Consider the following 18395-nt stretch of genomic DNA (forward strand, 5'->3'; position numbering starts at 1 on the left):
GATTCATTCTCAACACCAACATTACCCTCAAATTCCCCATATGATTCATGAATATGATGCTCAATAGGTTGACTAGAAGCACCATCAAGTCCATCATTTTGATTATCCATTTACTCAACAATACACTGTGATAAATTTACTAGTCATCATACTCATCAATTACCATTGAACTCAACATAAATCAAAAATTACCATTGAACTCAACAATTCAACATAAATCAACCATTCAACATAAATCAAAAATCACCATTGAACTCAAGTACTCAACATTTCAACATAAATCAACCACTCAACATAAATCAAAAATCACCATTGAACTCAAGTACTCAACGATTCAACATAAATCAACCATTCAACATAAATCAAAAATCACCATTGAACTCAAGTACTCAGCATTTCAACATAAATCAACCACTCAACATCAATCAAAAATTACCATTGAACTCAACATAAATCAATCACTAAACTCAAATAAATAAAAAACTACTCAACAATTCAACACAAATCAAAAGTATAGTAGAAAAAAAAAATCAAAATTAGGGTTTATTACCCTCAAATCCGCCTGTGCGGAGAAGGGAGGAGTATGCGGTGGCCGGTGGTGTCACTAGTGGAAAGAATCTCGTTTGCTGCGGTTTTTTGGCCATTTTTTGCTGCGGTTTTGGCCCCCAGCAATATTGATAGCAGCAAATGTCCTACTTTAAATGCTGCGGTTAAAAACCGCAGCAAAAAAGGGCATTATTTGCTGCGGTCAAAACAAAACCGCAGCAAATAAGGAGGGGTATTTGCTGCGGTCAGAGGCAAAACCGCAGCAAATAAGTGGGGCATTATTTGCTGCGGTTTTGCCCCTGACAGCAGCTTATACTTCTATTTTTTTTTCTTTTTTCGTTTTATCCTTATAATAATCCAATAATAATACAATGTAATAATAGTGATTAATCCAATGATAATCATAGATAATCAACAATAATCTCTTTGTAATAATATAAACTCTCGCTCGTATATATAATATAATATTATGTACGTATATATATATATATATATATATATATATATATATATATATATATATATATATATATATATATATATATATATATATATATATATATATATATATATATGTATATATATATATATATGTATATATATATATATATATATATATGTATATATATATATATATATATATATATATATATATATATATATATATATATATATATATATATATATATATATATATATATATATATATATATATATATATGTATATATATATATATGTATGTATATATATATATATATATATATATATATATATATATATATATATATATATATATATATATATATATATATATATATATATATATATATATATGTATATATGTATATATATATATATATATGTATATATGTATATAAATATATACTAATTAAATATATAATATACATTAAAGTATAAAAAATAATCTATACTAATTACAATTTATCAAGGACAAATATTAGCAAGATACGCGGCAATCTTGTCTTTTAATTCGCGCATCTCTCCACTTCTCAAAGGGCGTGTTTCCCTCGGAATGTCGTTTAAAACATATAATATAATATAAAAATAAAAGATTAATATATAAACATTAGATTTACCAATAATTATTTAAGAACGTAACAAATACTTACGGCATCTATATTTTCGACTCCAAACTCCTTCACGGATTTTATAATATCGTCCATATACTTCAGCGCATAGTAGCCGCATTCAACGGAAGAAGAAGGTTGTTGAAAGCACTAAGAGAAAATAGATGTTAGTGTCAAAAACGGTTAAAAACGCATAAAATGGCAACTTAACACGTAATTTCTAGCATATGACTACGATTTTCAATTATAACCACTTCAATACAATAACATAAACCAAATAGTGTTGTGCGCCAAGTTTCGTGCAAAACAAACCAAGTTTGAGCTACTTTACGCGCAAAAGTGCCAAAAACGATTAAAAACGCATAAGATCGCAACTTAACACGTAATTTCTAGCATATGACTATGATTTTCAATTCTAACCACTTCAACACAATAATATATACCAAATAGTGTTGTTTGCCAAGTTTCATGCATAACAAACCAAGTTGGAGCTACTTTACGCGCGAAAGTGACAAAAACGCTTAAAAACGCATAAAATCGCAACTTAACACGTAATTTCTAGCATATGACTATGATTTTCAATTCTAACCACTTCAACACAATAATATATACCAAATAGTGTTGTGTGCCAAGTTTCGTGCATAAAAAACCAAGTTTAAGCTACTTTACGCGCGAAATTGACAAAAACGCTTAAAAACGCATAAAATCGCAACTTAACACGTAATTTCTAGCATATGACTATGATTTTCAATTCTATCCACTTCAACACAATAATATATACCAAAGAGTGATGTGTGCCAAGTTTCGTGCAAATCTGATACAAATGTGGTTGTATGAAATGAAGATATCAAAGGAGCCCACACAAGGCTGCATACAGACCTCACGACACAGCAGCAAACTAGTGACCAGACCACCTTGCACGACACGTGGAGACTAAACCTATGCATCCAGGACCTAGGCTAAAGTGGAAATGGAATCTCGGTACTTGGATCAAGCTATCAAGGTCCTTAAACCATTCTAACAATCCCTGTGGACTCCTAGAAGCTGAGCTGTAGGAGGGCTGCTCGATTGTTTGCTAGATCAGAATTGTCTAAGTGTTTATGGTTGTTTCGTGTTCTTTTCATGATCATTTGTAGTTTTTGTCTGTGTCATTAATCAAAGCTTCCGCACAACATTAATCCTTGCATAAACAAGGCCGTAACCAGCCCCGGTTTCGCATAAAAACCAAGTTTGAGCTAATTTATGCCAAAAGTGTTAAAAACGGTTAAAAATGCATAAAATCGCAACTTAACACGTAATTTCTAGCATATGACTACAATTTTCAATTCTAACAACTTAAACACAATAATATATACCAAATAGTGTTGTGTGCCAAGTTTCGTGCAAAACAAACCAAGTTTGAGCTACTTTACGCGCAAAAGTGCCAAAAACGGTTTAAAACACATAAAATCGCAACTTAACACGTAATTTCTAGCATATGACTATGATTTTCAATTCTAACCACTTCAACAAAATAATATATACCAAATAGTGTTGTGTGCCAAGTTTCGTGCATAACAAACCAAGTTTGAGTTACTTTACGCGCAAAATTGACAAAAACACTTAAAAACGCATATAATCGCAACTTAACACGTAGTTTCTAGCATATGACTACGATTTTCAATTCTAACAACTTCAACACAATAATATATACCAAATAGTGTTGTGTGCCAAGTTTCGTGCAAAATAAACCAAGTTTGAGCTACTTTACGCGCGAAAGTGCCAAAAACGGTTAAAAACGCATAAAATGGAATTTGTGTACCTTTATTGCTGTCCATTTTGGAAATGTGGCTCTGGATGTTGATCCCATTTGTCCACGCACTTTTTTCATTGTGCTGAAACGCATGGGAAAAGTAATACTATTTATATATCTATATAACACTTAATTAAATCAACTTGGTAAAATAATTAATATTACGTACGCATTCAACAACGCTATGAATTTTGTGTTACGAGGCGGGCTTTGAGGTTTTTGTAATGAGTCGAAGACGTGCACAATGTTCGTTAAAAGACATATGACCAAAAGTATCCAATGCAAACTACAAACGCAAATTTAAAATCAACAAATTAGAGATTAGGTGACTTTAAAAATCAAAAGACAAGTTCAATTTCAAAAATAAAACTTACTCTTCCATATAAGGAGCCAGAATGAACGTGTGTTTAGATGCAAGGGAATTAGTCAAAGCAGTCTGAATGTGTGCTCTGACGTCATCTGGATCATTTACACATTTACTACCCAAAATCGACTCAGGACAAAACCATCCAATTTTTATTGGAGGTTCGCAAGAATTTAGCTCCTCTTAAGCCGCACTAAACTCACAAATAAGAAAATTTTGTTAGTAATTTGGTTATTAAAACAATTAAACAACAATGCCTAACTTGTAAGATAATGAGCATCACCTCATGTAGTCATGGAAAAGAGCTACGTTCAGCATCTCTCCTCTCCAAAACTGTTCGATGTCACTAGGACCAATAATTGCAAACAGCCTCTCTAAAATGCAGTATTGCTCCTTCAGCAGGTTCAAAATGAGTGGGTCCTCCTCACTTATGCGAGATGCACAATAATGCAGCCATTTGCAATCTTGAGAGAGATCTTTTAGCTCCTCATCAGTCAAAATTGGAGTGCTTGGCATCGACTTTGACCCAGTCAACACCTTTGTTGAGGAACCGACCTCTCTCCAAGATCCCTTTGGACTCTTTTGCTATTTCAATTTATACAATTAAATTAGTGTGAGCATGCAATTAAAAAAATAAAAAAAAATATGGTACAAATGATTCTTACCATGTTAGTGAATCGGACCCAAGCATATGGCCATGTGATGAAACTACCTAGAGCGTGTGAGAGTTTCTCAAGGCTCCATGCTGGCATTGGAACCGGGAGTGAGAAATCTTCAAACCCCTTTACAATAGTTTCCACGGCCACACTAATGTGGCCACTTGTAACAGGCATTAAATGCACTGTTTGGTCCTCTTTTTTTGGCTGGGCCACACCATATGCAACCACAGTTAAGTCGCCATCACTAGCAACACCTAACTGAGGCAGCAAAAGAGAACAAGGAGTCGCCTCCTGAAAATTGTGTTGTTTAGTATAATAAGCATCATAATAAAATATTAAAACGCGTTGCAGTTTAAATTAATAAGTGCTTATATATATAAAAACTATGTACCTGTAGCACTGGCTCTGGAGTTGGCTCCGGATTTTGAGCAACGGAGTTTATGTTCTCCGATGTGGGGTTTTCCCCTTCAGGGGTATTAGTAATGAGCTGGGGTGCTACGGGGGTAATGGGCTCGGGTATTGGCTCGACCGAAGCGCTAGGATCCCTATGTTGACTTTCCTGATCCTCGACAATCAGGTTTGCCAAGTCAACAATGGGTGCTCCCATCTTCTGCAACACGGCGGCCAGCTTAGCGAGAACGTCCTTCATAATCTCCGCTCGGAGGGTTGTTATTTCATCCCGCAGCGCCGTTCGAGATTGAGTAGCAACACACTCTTTGCCGAATGCCTTCTGTAACCCCACGCGGACGCCTCCTTTTCTGACTACCCGCCCACTGTGGTCTTTTCCTAAGACCATATGCAATGCGTCAACATTGCCTCTTGGGGTGAACTCCCCCGTAGCTTCTTTTTCCTTCCAGCCCATCTGTTTGAATAAAAAGTGACATATATAGCAATTAGTATAAGTACATCAAAGCCAAAGAATACAAAACAAATCAAGAATATACTTAATAATTTCAAAACTCACCACAGCATCAGCAACCTTCTTCGTTCTCGGATCATTAATGGTAAATTTACCACTTGCATCTCGGGAATGAAGCCCGCAATACCAATCACGCACCCGATCTTTAGCAGGAGTATTCACGGATGCAGAGGTAGTCGTAGATGAGGGCGTGGATGAACTTTGATTGGGGTATAAACCCGCATCCACCCACTCTTTTCGGACCTCATCGTACGTTTTCTGGCCCAAGCGATGGTAAAACTTTCTTTTGCTTGCAGAATCAGAAGTTTTACCACACTTTTCCTAATTAATCAATAGAAATCGAATGTCATTTATTAGTTTAATGACTGAATCAAAAGAAGTAAATTCAAATTGGTAAACTATAATATAATATGAAATACTTACAACTTCTATGGGAGTTGTTCTTTTGGCAACAAAGGCCTCCCAATCCCTCTTCGATATGTGACCCCATATTTCGCAGGGCATCTTCGAAGGTGATTGCTCTCCACCTTCGTTTCCCGTTTTGACCTTTTTGGTCGTACGGGCACGCCTCTTCGTAATCCAGCCAGTTACTAGCTTAAATTTGAAATCTCTGAATCTTTCAGCAACAGCTGAAAGAAACACATTCTTCTTGTCCTCATCGCTCTCGATGTGGAAAAGATTCTACAAAAAAAAATTATATTTATTATTGTCAATCAAATTAAATTTAAAATGAAACTAAATGAGTAAAAATAGTAAAGTTGCTTACCACAGTATTATTCCATCAAACCCTCTGGAACCTCGTTCCATGCGTGCAATATGGAAAGCTTGCGGATACATAGACCCACTTGTTTTCCATATTGCCTACGCCATTTTCCGCAGGATTGACCCAATGCATTGTATTCCAAATGCATGGGTTCTGTGACTTTGAGGTTTTTCGTAGGACCTCGCCCTTTTCTTTTCTCATTGGTAGTGGGAGCATCCATTGGTGGGGCGTCTTTAGTCTCAAAATCATTGTCAATCGGTGGAACGTCTTCAGCCATACGCTCGTATCTCACAATTTGGTCCTCTTCGCTGTCATAACTACGATGCTCATTATCCGAGGTCTCAATCTCGGGGACAATTTCGTGTCTGAATAGATGCATTGTATATCAGTACCTGAAAGAGTATGAATAGAAATATATTAGAACATAGCTAAGTAATATTAAGAATATGACTATGATTTACAATTCTAATACGTTCAACACAATAATATATAACAAACAGTGTTATGTGCAAAGTTTCATGCAAAACAAACCAAGTGCCAAAAAAACTTTAAAAAGCTTTAAATTCATACCTTGTGAATCACTTAATTCAAATGTATTCCTTCCGTGTGATCTACATGCATATAACCAACATCTACATCATCTACATTATCTTGATCCACTGATTTTGGATTGATAAAGGGAGGGGTGTCTTCAAAACCTTCATATTCTTCCTCATCCTCAACATCACCTACACCAAGGATGCTTCTTTTTCCCGATACAACAATAGACCATTTTTTATCAAACGGGTCTACAATGTAGAATACTTGCTTGGCTTGTGTGGCTAGTATGAATGGCTCCTCACTATCACGCAAACGAGCTAAATCTACAAGAGTGAATCCACAAGGGTCGTCATTTTTTATGCATCGTCGATTATTATCTACCCACTTACATTTGAAAAGACCAATATTGAAAGTAGAGTAGTCAAGCTCCCATATTTCATGTACCTGGCGCTCCCATATTTCATATACCTGCCCGTATTATACCAATTTAGCATCAATCGACGCTTGATCCTTCGCACTCGAGTAAAATGTAGATGACGTCAAAATAGAAACCCCACTATTCTGTAGATACGATGACTTCTTGTCTTGACCCTCGGTCCAAAATGTGAAGCCATTGACATCGTAACCCTCATTTTTGTTGACATCATCACGAGGACCAAAAGCTAACCACGTAACAATTTCGTGTACACCCTTGAGTTCTTCGCATATTACTCGATTATGAAAGCAATTAATAAACGTTTTGTTATGCAACTGCATCAATGCCCTATCCCCTTTAGAAGGATGTTTTGCGCGCATTATGTCAAAATGCTCACTCAAAAAAGGATTCAAGGGATGTTAGAAGAAGTATATCGCTTGGGATATAAAATAGAGACAGCAGGTCTACTGTTCCTAAGTTAGATGTTCTAGCAAAACTGGATTCTGGAAACAGCGCACTGTTCCCAAACCAAAGTCAGCTTACGTTAACTAATAAATTCTGATTTTTATTTTTTAGTTAATGTATTTAAATTAATTTGTTGCATTTATTTATTATAGTTAATTGGCAAAAAGTTTTTCTGAAAATTCTTTACGTGTGGTTTTCTAAAAAAAATAAATCCTTTATTTTAGGATCTATTTTTAGTAAATAATGGATTTACTAAAAATAGAAATAGCGGTTGTTGAATGGGTAGATAATAGGATCTAAAAAGGGACCCTTTAGAATATCTCTGAACAATCTGAGGGCACAAATGAAGAAGAAAATGTTATGGAGGAGGAAGTAAATAAGGAGGAACAGGAGCCTGTTCCCTCTGCCACTGAGAAGGCAGAGGAGCATTCTGAGGAGGAACAGGAGGAAAATTCGTGTAAGGGGGAAGTTGAGAAGGAACCTGTGAAGGAACCTGTGGAGGAAATAGCCTCACTCTTTGCTCAAATGGACCAAATGGAAGCACGTTTGGGGGCCAAGCTCGACACAGTAGAGGTGGAAACAGAATATATAGATGAAGAAGCTCCTGCATCTTAATTTCTCCTGATAATCATCATCTTTTCTTATTTGTTGCAACCATCACTATTATCAAACAATCTTTTCTTGCTTTTGATTTGTACAAGCTGGGATATTGTTTGTATTAATTCATACTATGACCTACATTTTCCCTTATGCTACTAACTATCTGTGACGATTAATCATAGCTGATCTTGTTTGCATTCACTGTTATTGCTTTTTACTTTGTGCATCCTTATTCTCTCTTTGACTATGTCTATATGCGTAGTGCTGTAGTTTGATTGCTCCAATTCTTTTTGAATGATGTCAAAAGGGGGAATATTTAACACAAACTTAAATAATGTTTGAGTATGCTTAGCTCTGATTAAATCTATTATGTTGGAATTTAGGATTAAGGTTATGCTTCATGATCTCTGAACTAAGGCTGTTTGGATGTATGCTGCTGATGATTGTTGTTTGCTTGCTGATTTTGCTCTGGTTGTCAAAATATAGCTTAGGCCTTGACTGTCAAAATATAGTTAATCTATTGTCAGTATATAGTTAACATCTTTTATTTATACATTGAAGCTCTGATTATGATTTGATTATACATGATGCTTGTTTTGGATGTATCTGTTCTGTTTTTAAGTTTCTTTTAAGCTCTGATCATTTTACATCATTGTTTAAGTTTTATGCTGAGATTGTAAGAGTTTTTGTTATGTTTATTTTTAGAGTAATTTCATTCAAGATATGCTTGGTGAATTATATTTACTAAGTTAAGAAGAGGTGTTTTGATCTCTAACATGCTCTTCAACATTGGTTTTACTCTATTGTGTTTAAGTTTGTTTAAAGGTTTGTCATCATCAAAAAGGGGGAATTTGTTGGACCTCTTGAGTTTTGATGATGACTACACTTAAGCAAATATGTGTTTAGAGATTGTGTGCAGGTCAATATCCGATTAATTGTGATCGTTGATAGTACCTATGGCTTAGTTCATGGGAATGCACGTGTCAAAAGGATTCAAGGGATGTTAGAAGAAGTATATCGCTTGGGATGTAAAATGGAGACAGCAGGTCTACTGTTCCTAAGTTGGATGTTCTAGCAAAACTGGATTCTGGAAACAGCGCACTGTTCCCAAACCAAAGTCAGCTTACGTTAACTAATAAATTCTGATTTTTATTTTTTAGTTAATGTATTTAAATTAATTTGTTGCATTTATTTATTATAGTTAATTGGCAAAAAGTTTTTCTGAAAATTCTTTACGTGTGGTTTTCTAAAAAAAATAAATCCTTTATTTTAGGATCTATTTTTAGTAAATAATGGATTTACTAAAAATAGAAATAGCGGTTGTTGAATGGGTCTTAGCTATTATTTTTAACCGGTCTTTACTTTTGATAATAGGTTATCATGTCTAGTTTTATTAAATATAACCGTTTCTAAAAATAGCAAAAACGTTCCAGCAGTTAGTACTGGAACAGGAACTGCTGAAGAAACTGCTGCTTAAGGGAACAACGATTATTATTAGGGAACAGCGGTTACTATTGCTTTAACCGTATGTTTGATTTATTCAAGGCTTGTGGAAATAACCGTTTGGTAGTTTATTCCACATCATTCCCATGATCTTTTGACAGGGAATAATGGATTGGAATATTTTTCTATTTTCAGAGATTTTATTTTTTATAAATAGCTAATGAACTCGGTTGTTCCTAAGCGTATGCATTGAGAGAAAAAACGTATAAACTTTTTTTCATGCGATTATTTTTGGAAATTCTACAAGAAATATTTTGCTTTTAAAATTTCCAATTAATTCATAATATTTTCTTGTGCAACTCATTGATTTATTTTAGAGAATTTCATTCCTTTTGTAAGGGTTTTTGTGAGAACTTGTAATTAGACTCGGGTGAGTCTAAGGGGAAATTTAATAGCTTTGAGTGAAGCTATTGAGGAGTTTAGCTTTTAGTGAAGCTAAGTTTGTTGCTTTGAGTAAAGCAATTTGAGAGAGAAGAGTTGGCCTAGTTGATTCGCTTCGAGTGAAGTAAGGTGTTTATTGTAATTGTAACTAATTGCCGTAAACATAGTGGAGTTTTTAGAAATCCAAAGGGGTCGTGGTTTTTCCTTCTGTTTAGGCCCAAAAGGTTTCCACGTAAAAATCGTGTCTCTTTTATTATTTTGCTCTCAGTTTAAGCTTTATTTATTTTATTCAATTCCGCAAAAATAGGGCATAAACGCTTAAACTAGCAACAACAACAATTCACTCCCCCCCCCTCTTGTTGCTGTTCCCGTTCCTAATTGAGTCAACAATATATATATATATATATATATATATATATATATATATATATATATATATATATATATATATATATATATATATATATATATATATATATATATATATATATATATATATATATATATATATATATATATATATATATATATATATATATATATATATATATAACATATATATTAAAAAAAAAAAACGGGTCATCCAGATCTGCGGGTCCGGGTGTGGGTATTTTTCTCAGATTCGAATCCGGACCCGTGAAATTTAAACAGATCCGGATCCGACGGGTCCAATTTTTTAGGACCTATATCCGTGAAAACGGATACAGATGCACGGATCCGGGTCGGGTCCAATACCCATTGCCATCCCTACCCCCAGCTATACTCGATGATGCGCTCACATGGGTCGTCAAGTAAAGTTATGTAAAGGAGCTGTATTTGGTTGCTTGTTTTATCGGGAAATAACACAGCTCCTATCAAGTATAAGAGGTACGCCTTGGCGTACCTCGAAATGGTGCCTTCATCAGCATCTTCGGGGAGATACGAGAAGTTTTGAACTAACCACATGCAACGCAAACCGCTCCCCCTGATCACTTCCGGTGGAGGGAGCTCTCTCAATATGCGATGCACCAGGTCACGCCAGCTTGATAGCTGGCGTCCGGCGATACACACGGCACGTCCCTCGATGGGAAGCCGCGTTTGTAAGGCTACATCAAGCAGTGTGATGGTAGCCTCACCTAGAGGGAGATGAAATGTATGCGTCTCCTGAATCCATCTCTCGACCAATGCTGTGATAATGGCACGGTCAACTCTGCCGTATGCAACGAGGTGAAAGTCGTACAACCTCGTTAGCTCCAGGTACGGGATGATCCTATCATCGATCACCCATGGAACGGAATCTGGATTCCTGGTGCCTAGCGTGTCTGCATCGGACACCTATGAATATTGACATATAAATAAGTTACTTGTATATTATCATTAGTAAAATGCAAATCACAACTATTGTACACCTAACCTGGGCATCCCAAAGAGGAGTACTCTTGTGCTCATGCTGCATAGTCAAGACACTAGGGTCTAGGGGTCCTGGAGCTGCTGGATCCATCTCCTCTACTGCGGTGTTGTCAGTTTAACATTATTATATGTGTTATAGATTATCATGCTAGTATAATATATATAACATATTACCTGCAGTTACAGGTTCTAGTGTTATGACCTTCGCTCCAACAACGACGACAATTAGTTCGTATCTTTCTACCCTCATCCATTTCGTTGGCAATTCTCCTAGACTTAGGCCTCCTTTTACCACGAATTTGATCGGGATCATGTCTAAGTTCAAAGCCCGTGTATTGCGGCCATAACCTCTTATCGATCATTGGCATAAAGTTATGTTCGTATGTACTTGCATAACTTTGAGATGTATAGCACGGATCCACAAACCTCTCATATGAAAGGTGTCGTTTAATGCAAACAACAAGTACATGTGAACAAGGTAGGTGGTATATCTCAGGTTTGTTACATGTGCACTTCATTTGATGCAAGTCCACATGTTGAATCTTACCCCCCTTGGACGATCCTCTAGTTCCCCTCCCAGTCTTAACTTCGAATACGCCTCTTCTATAATCAAAGGTGATTATGTCATGGAAATTTGTCTTCTCGGTGTTTCTATTGATAATCCTGGTGGCATGCGCTGTGTACATGTGTCCTCCAAGTAACCATGCACTAGCACGTTCATGTCTTTAAACAAAATAGGCGTTTACTCGATAGAAGGTGAATTCAACAAGTGTTGTCAAAGGTAAGAAACGTACACCCTTCATCACATAGTTGAAAACATCAGCTAAGTTCGTGTTAGTAACGCCATACCTATGACCTCGACCTCCATCATGACACAACGACCACTTAGACATATCACCCATGTCATCAATCCAGAAAATTGCCTCTCGTTTTACAGTCGCAATTGCCTTTAAGCCATTCATTACCTTAGCTTGTTGTCTTTGCTCAGCTGTTTTACCAAACAACTTCTTCAGCTGAACATTACCTATAGCACAATTGAAGTTGCTAAGAAAATGACATAAGCAAAACCTATGATAAGCATTAGGAGGTTGCCACTTCGGCCCGTCCATGGTTGCTAAAATACCCGCGTGTCTATCAGAAATAATGCATAAACCCATCCTCCGTGTGACATGCTAGCGAATACAAGCCATGAACACGACCATGCACTTATATTCTACTCCTCTACCAAGGCAAAGGCTAATGGAATGATTCCCTTATCACCATCTTGGGCAATGGCTGTCAATAAGGTATATGATATTTACCATACAAGTGTGTGCCGTCAATGGCGATAAGAGTTTTACAATGATTGAAGCCTTCAATGCAAGGTTTAAAGGCCCAAAAGACACGTTGGAAGATCCTAATATTAGGTCTCACATATACACCCGTATCATTGTCCTCCATAAAATACCACTCAAGTACTAACCCCGGGTTGGAATGTTGCAAAGCTTCTAAAAAGCGTGATAGGAGTGAGTAAGAACCTTCTTAAGTCCCGTATATGGACAACAAGGCTTGTTGCTTTGCACACCAAGCTCGCTTATAATTCACATCCACACCAAAACGATCTTTAATCATCTGCCGTACGACAGATACCTTAATGGATGGGTCTTTAGCAACACAATTTCTAATGACATTGTTAATGACAGAAGATGTCAGGTGAATGTGTCCAGCCGAAATAGTGTCACTACCCAAAACACAAGAACCATGCTTACCTTTATACTTAACAATACGCCATGAAGATAAATAAGAATCAAACGTAGCCCTAAGTCTCCACGAACAACCCCGCTTACACTTCAAGGTAACGACAGTTTGGTTCGAGGTCTCCGTTCTGTACTCCGTATTTCTGCGAATATGATACACTCTGATAGCTTCCAACAATGCTCCTTGCTATCAAACATCATACCCTTCTCTAACTCTTCGTCTTCGGTGTAAATGGTATCACAAGCCCAAGTCCTCCATGAGTTGTTCTCCTCATACTTGTCTAAAAGGTGGACATAGGGCATAAGGTGTAAGAGGAATGATTGTAGGAATGTTGCCTAGGGTCATGTCATTTGTTAGCGCATCCTCATCGACATCCACATCATCTTCAGAAGGATCGTCAATGAGCTCATTACTCTCATTTCCATCATCCCAAGGTCCCATCTCAGCAGTGTCTCCTAAGTTAACCATTGAATCAATTGGAACTTGATTCGTAGGGAGTTGAGAAAAAGTAAAAGATGCGGAAGGAACGAAAAGATTAGGAGTTTCCTGAGTTAATATAGGCATAGGGGTAGGAGTAGGATTAGAAGCAACTACATTCCCTAAGGGTACTTCTTCTACGTATAACTCCAAATTAAAGAGGAAATTTAGGTGGAATTTGAATGCTCCCACATAGCATCTATAGCCTCATCATCCTCAATAAGAAAGGCAAGAAATTCTCCACTCATGTCATATTTAAAGCTTATATTTACGGTACTTCTAGAGAGGTCCAATCCCATCTTAGAACATATAAAACGTTTAAAGTGGTTCAAACCCATGTTCGAATTGCACGCAAACAACTTACGTCTTCCCCCAATATAATGAACTTTGTCACTACTTTCTCAAATACAACCATTCCAAAAACATACTGTAATCAAGCGAAATGATGCCATTTTCTACATTAATACAAAGAAAGCAACATCATCATCAACTTCATGCCCATACAAGTACATTATATTCATATGATTATAATCTTTTTTTGTCTAAAATTTATTGAAGTCCATAATGTAACTAAGTTCATACACATATAATACACATAAAATCCAAATAATAAATCAATTCATAAGTTCATAAATAATATTTCTAATACCAACATCAACATCAACATTTCTAATAATATTATCAACATTGAATTCAACTAATTCTACAACATTACTTCAAAAAACAACATAAATCTATAAAAACAATTAAAAATTACCTTGAATAGTTATGAATAATTAAGAAGAGTCTTGATTTAATAACTAGTAACCTATATTTGAAAAAATAAGCAAATTTGATTATAACCCTAAAAACTAAATATACACTAAAAAAAACACAAACAAGTTTACCTTTGAGCAAGCTAAAGTATCCCAGACTAATTTTGAAGTGTCAAATTGAAAGAGGAATGCAATAATTGATGGATTGAATCTGTGGTTTTAGAGGGAGAATGTCGAGTGTGAAGGTACGGTTTTGAGAATTGGGGAAAATGGGAAAAAAAAGAGTTGATCTGTGTATTTGTGCAGCATAGCTGTTTGCAGTTAATAACTGCGAACAGGCAAATAGGACAAAATAGTTGTTCGCAGTTACTAACTGCGAACAGCTGTTTTGTCCTATTTGCCTGAACAGTTCCAAACCTCACCTCTAGTTTGGAATTTTCACGCTTAATTTTGGAATAATTATGAAAGTGGTATTATTTGGTTCATTTTTTTGATTTTTTGACTTAATGATTTCAAATTTTCCACATGGAATGTCTTAAATCCATTTGTTACCTACCTTGATACCGATTTCCAACTTTGAATGACACGGTAAGAACAAACCCAAATTTATTCAATTTATTAATATAATAAATTATCACAAAATTATGTGAAATATCAATATATCATTAACATTAATAACTTTAATGACATTATAGTTTTTACAAACAATTTACCCGTTCAGGTCCACCAAATGCTTGCAGCTACGATTAGGTCCACGCACCAAAAAGCCGACTTTTTCCCTTATTTTACCCCAATAGAAAATAAGAAAAAGTATTCCAAATAATCTCGAATTTTACCTATCTTCCTATAATAATCTCACAATTCTATTAAATTGAATAATATAAAGTTTGAGAGTGTTTTCCTACATTATATAGAGTTAATCGGTATCTAGTAAACAACAATTTATTTTTCCAAGAAAATATTAAAAAATATAATTGAAATAAAAGAGAATAAACTAAAACAAAGATAATGAATATAAAGAAAAATTACCGGAAATAATACGATCTTTCACTGATTTCCCTACAATTATACAAATTTACAATTAATCCTGAATAATACAAAGTTAGATTTTATTTTTATACCAGTGTCCCTTACCAGTTTATAATTACCAGTTTATAACCGGAAGAGGTAAAATATGATTGTTGCACCTTAAAAGTCATCCTCTAGTTTTATATTTTTCAATAATCAAGCAACTATCAATGTCTCTTTCATTTTACCGGTAAAAGTTTCTTTGCTTTTTCAATTTCTTCTATTTTTACACATCCCACAAAGTTACTCTAGCCCCATAACTCTACTTTTGAATACCCTACCATACCGAAACTTCAATGTAACTGAACCACTAAGATTAGCCTAGAAACAAGCAAAAGGAAAAATCGAAAAATCATTTTTGGTAAAAAAGTTTTCACCTTTAAATTGAACAGGTAAATAAAAAAAATGCAATAAAAATTTTCAATTTAGAAACCCTAGTTTTGGTTTGTAAATAAATTTGGGGAAAAATAATGCATTAAGATAAATAAACTAACTATAATTTGCGGTGATGAAGTGTGATTAAGCTTGAGGATCTTCAAGCATCCTTCATTGCGTTCTTCGATGTAAAAGAAAGTGATATAAAGGAGAGTGAGTAATAGTAAATGAAAGTGAAGCAATAAAAGAGTATTTGATAATTTCTTTAAAAAAACAAAATAAAAAAGCCATTGCCTTCACAAGTTACAGGTAAAAAGGAATGTTGATGGAAAAATGAAATCAAACTTTGTATTATTCAAAGTTAACCAAAAGTTCGTATTATTGAAAGAAAATCAGTTTCGGATCGTATTATTGGCAGTAATTCTTCCTCAATATAAAATTCAAAACAAAAGACTTAAGAAAAAGAAAAAAACATGTCTACATTCGTACTCTGTAGCCCCTCCCTTCCCCCACTGTGTCCAGACTCCCTCCTCCCTTCACCATAGTAGCCCCCTCCCCCAAACTCTCAAATCCATATTCTCGCTCTTTTCTACTTCTTGTCGCCTTTCTACCTGCTTTTTGGAATTCACTGTCGACCACTAAAGCTAATATTCAAGCTTTCTTACTATCCTAGGCCATCAGTTTATGCAACATATAAAAAAAATAGCGTTCAATGTCATAATTTTCATGATATTTACATTTAAGTCTACCATTTTTGTATTTAACATGTTTGGGCACAGAGCTTTACAGGCAATTTTGTTAGCTTAATAATCTTAAAGGCTACATGTTATTTTTTTTAAGTAGTCAATGATTTACTTTTCAAATATCTTTAATTAATAATTTTTTATCCGATTTTTCTTCATCGTTCTCTTTGTATCTTCTTCCTTCTCTAACCATTCTTTAAGTTAATCAAAAGTTTATTACAAGTCTTGCTTTGACTTGTATATCAAGACTTTGTAAGGGACTTCACGTGCAGCATAATTCGTCCTTAAAGATGCAAGAGAGCCACGATTTCTATACAAGAAAAAGAAATTATCATCATCATTATCAGACCCAATATCCCGCCCGAAAGCACGATCTAGGTGAGGGAAGGTGACGGACAATCCATACCCGTACTCCCTTCAAGCCTTGCAAAAGGAGGATATGAGTGGCAATGTTTTCTCAAGAATGTAACTATTAGCAGAAAAAGAAAGCACAAGCAAAAACTAGATCTAACCAAAAAAGAAAATAAAATGAGAAAAAAAGAAAACAAAAATAAAAATAAAGTAAGACCACGATAATTATACAAAGAGACAAAACAAAGCGTGTAAAAAGCAACTAGACTCTAGGGCAGGGAGGTAACTAAAGAAACTACTAGTAGTCGAAAACATGAATCTGACGTCTCAAACTACTCCTATCCCTAGTCAAGTCTGCGGAGAGACGCAACTCATTTAAGTCGTTCGTGATCTGCTCCACCCACGTTTTCTTAGGTCTTCCTCGATTTCTCTTACCCTCCACTATGATGCTTTCTACTCTTCTAACGGGGTTGTCGAAATCCTTTCTTTGCACATGTCCAAACCATCTTAGCCTATTTTCACGTATTTTAGCAGCTAGTGGGGCAACGCCTAGCTTCTCTCTAAACTCCTAGTTCTTGATTCTATTTATAATTATGTTACCGCACATCCACCTCAGCATACGCATCTTTGCTACTTCAATCTTTTGTTCATGAAACTTCTTAACGAGCCAACACTCTGTCCCATACAAAAAAGCTGGTCTAATGGCAACTCTGTAGAATTTACCTTTCAGTCTAATCGGGAACTTCCTATCGCAACTCCGGTAGCCGCTCGCCACTTACGCCAACCTGCTTGTATATGATGCGTAACATCTCCATCAATCTCCTCATTACTTTGGATAATCAACCTTAGATACTTGAACTTTGTCGTACTTGTAACTACATCTTCCCCGATTGTCACATCTTGACAAACACCTTGCTCATTGCCACTAAAACTGCATCTCATATATTCTTTTTTTGTACGAATGCGCAATCCTTTACTCTCTTGGACTGCCCTCCATTCTTCTAATTTAGTATTAGCCTCTTCTATGGTTTCTGGGACCAATACTATATCGTCAGCGAAAAACATGCACCATGGTACAGTTTCCCAGATAGACTTGGAGATCTCATCTAGAATGACTGCAAACAGAAAGAGGCTTAGTGTCGATCCCTAATGTAAGCCTAATCCAACTGGGAAAGATTTTGTAATCCCAACGAGTGTCTGAATGTTAGTTGCCCTTACATTCAAAGTAATCTCTCACGGACTTAATATCCTTTGTCTTACCCGGAATGTTCATGAGCTTTCCGAGTATGGGATCACATACATTTTTCTCTATATGCATAATGTCAAGACAATGCCTAACCTGTAGATTTCTCCAATATAAAAGCTTCTAAAAGATTGATTCTTTTTTCATAGTCGGTCTTCACCCCCTTGCACTTGCCTTATTTTACCAAATACAGTTTCAACTCCCTTAACTTGTTCGTAAAC

Source organism: Amaranthus tricolor, chromosome 9 (assembly GCF_026212465.1).
Source record: "Amaranthus tricolor cultivar Red isolate AtriRed21 chromosome 9, ASM2621246v1, whole genome shotgun sequence".
In the NCBI taxonomy this organism is placed as follows: domain Eukaryota; kingdom Viridiplantae; phylum Streptophyta; class Magnoliopsida; order Caryophyllales; family Amaranthaceae; genus Amaranthus; species Amaranthus tricolor.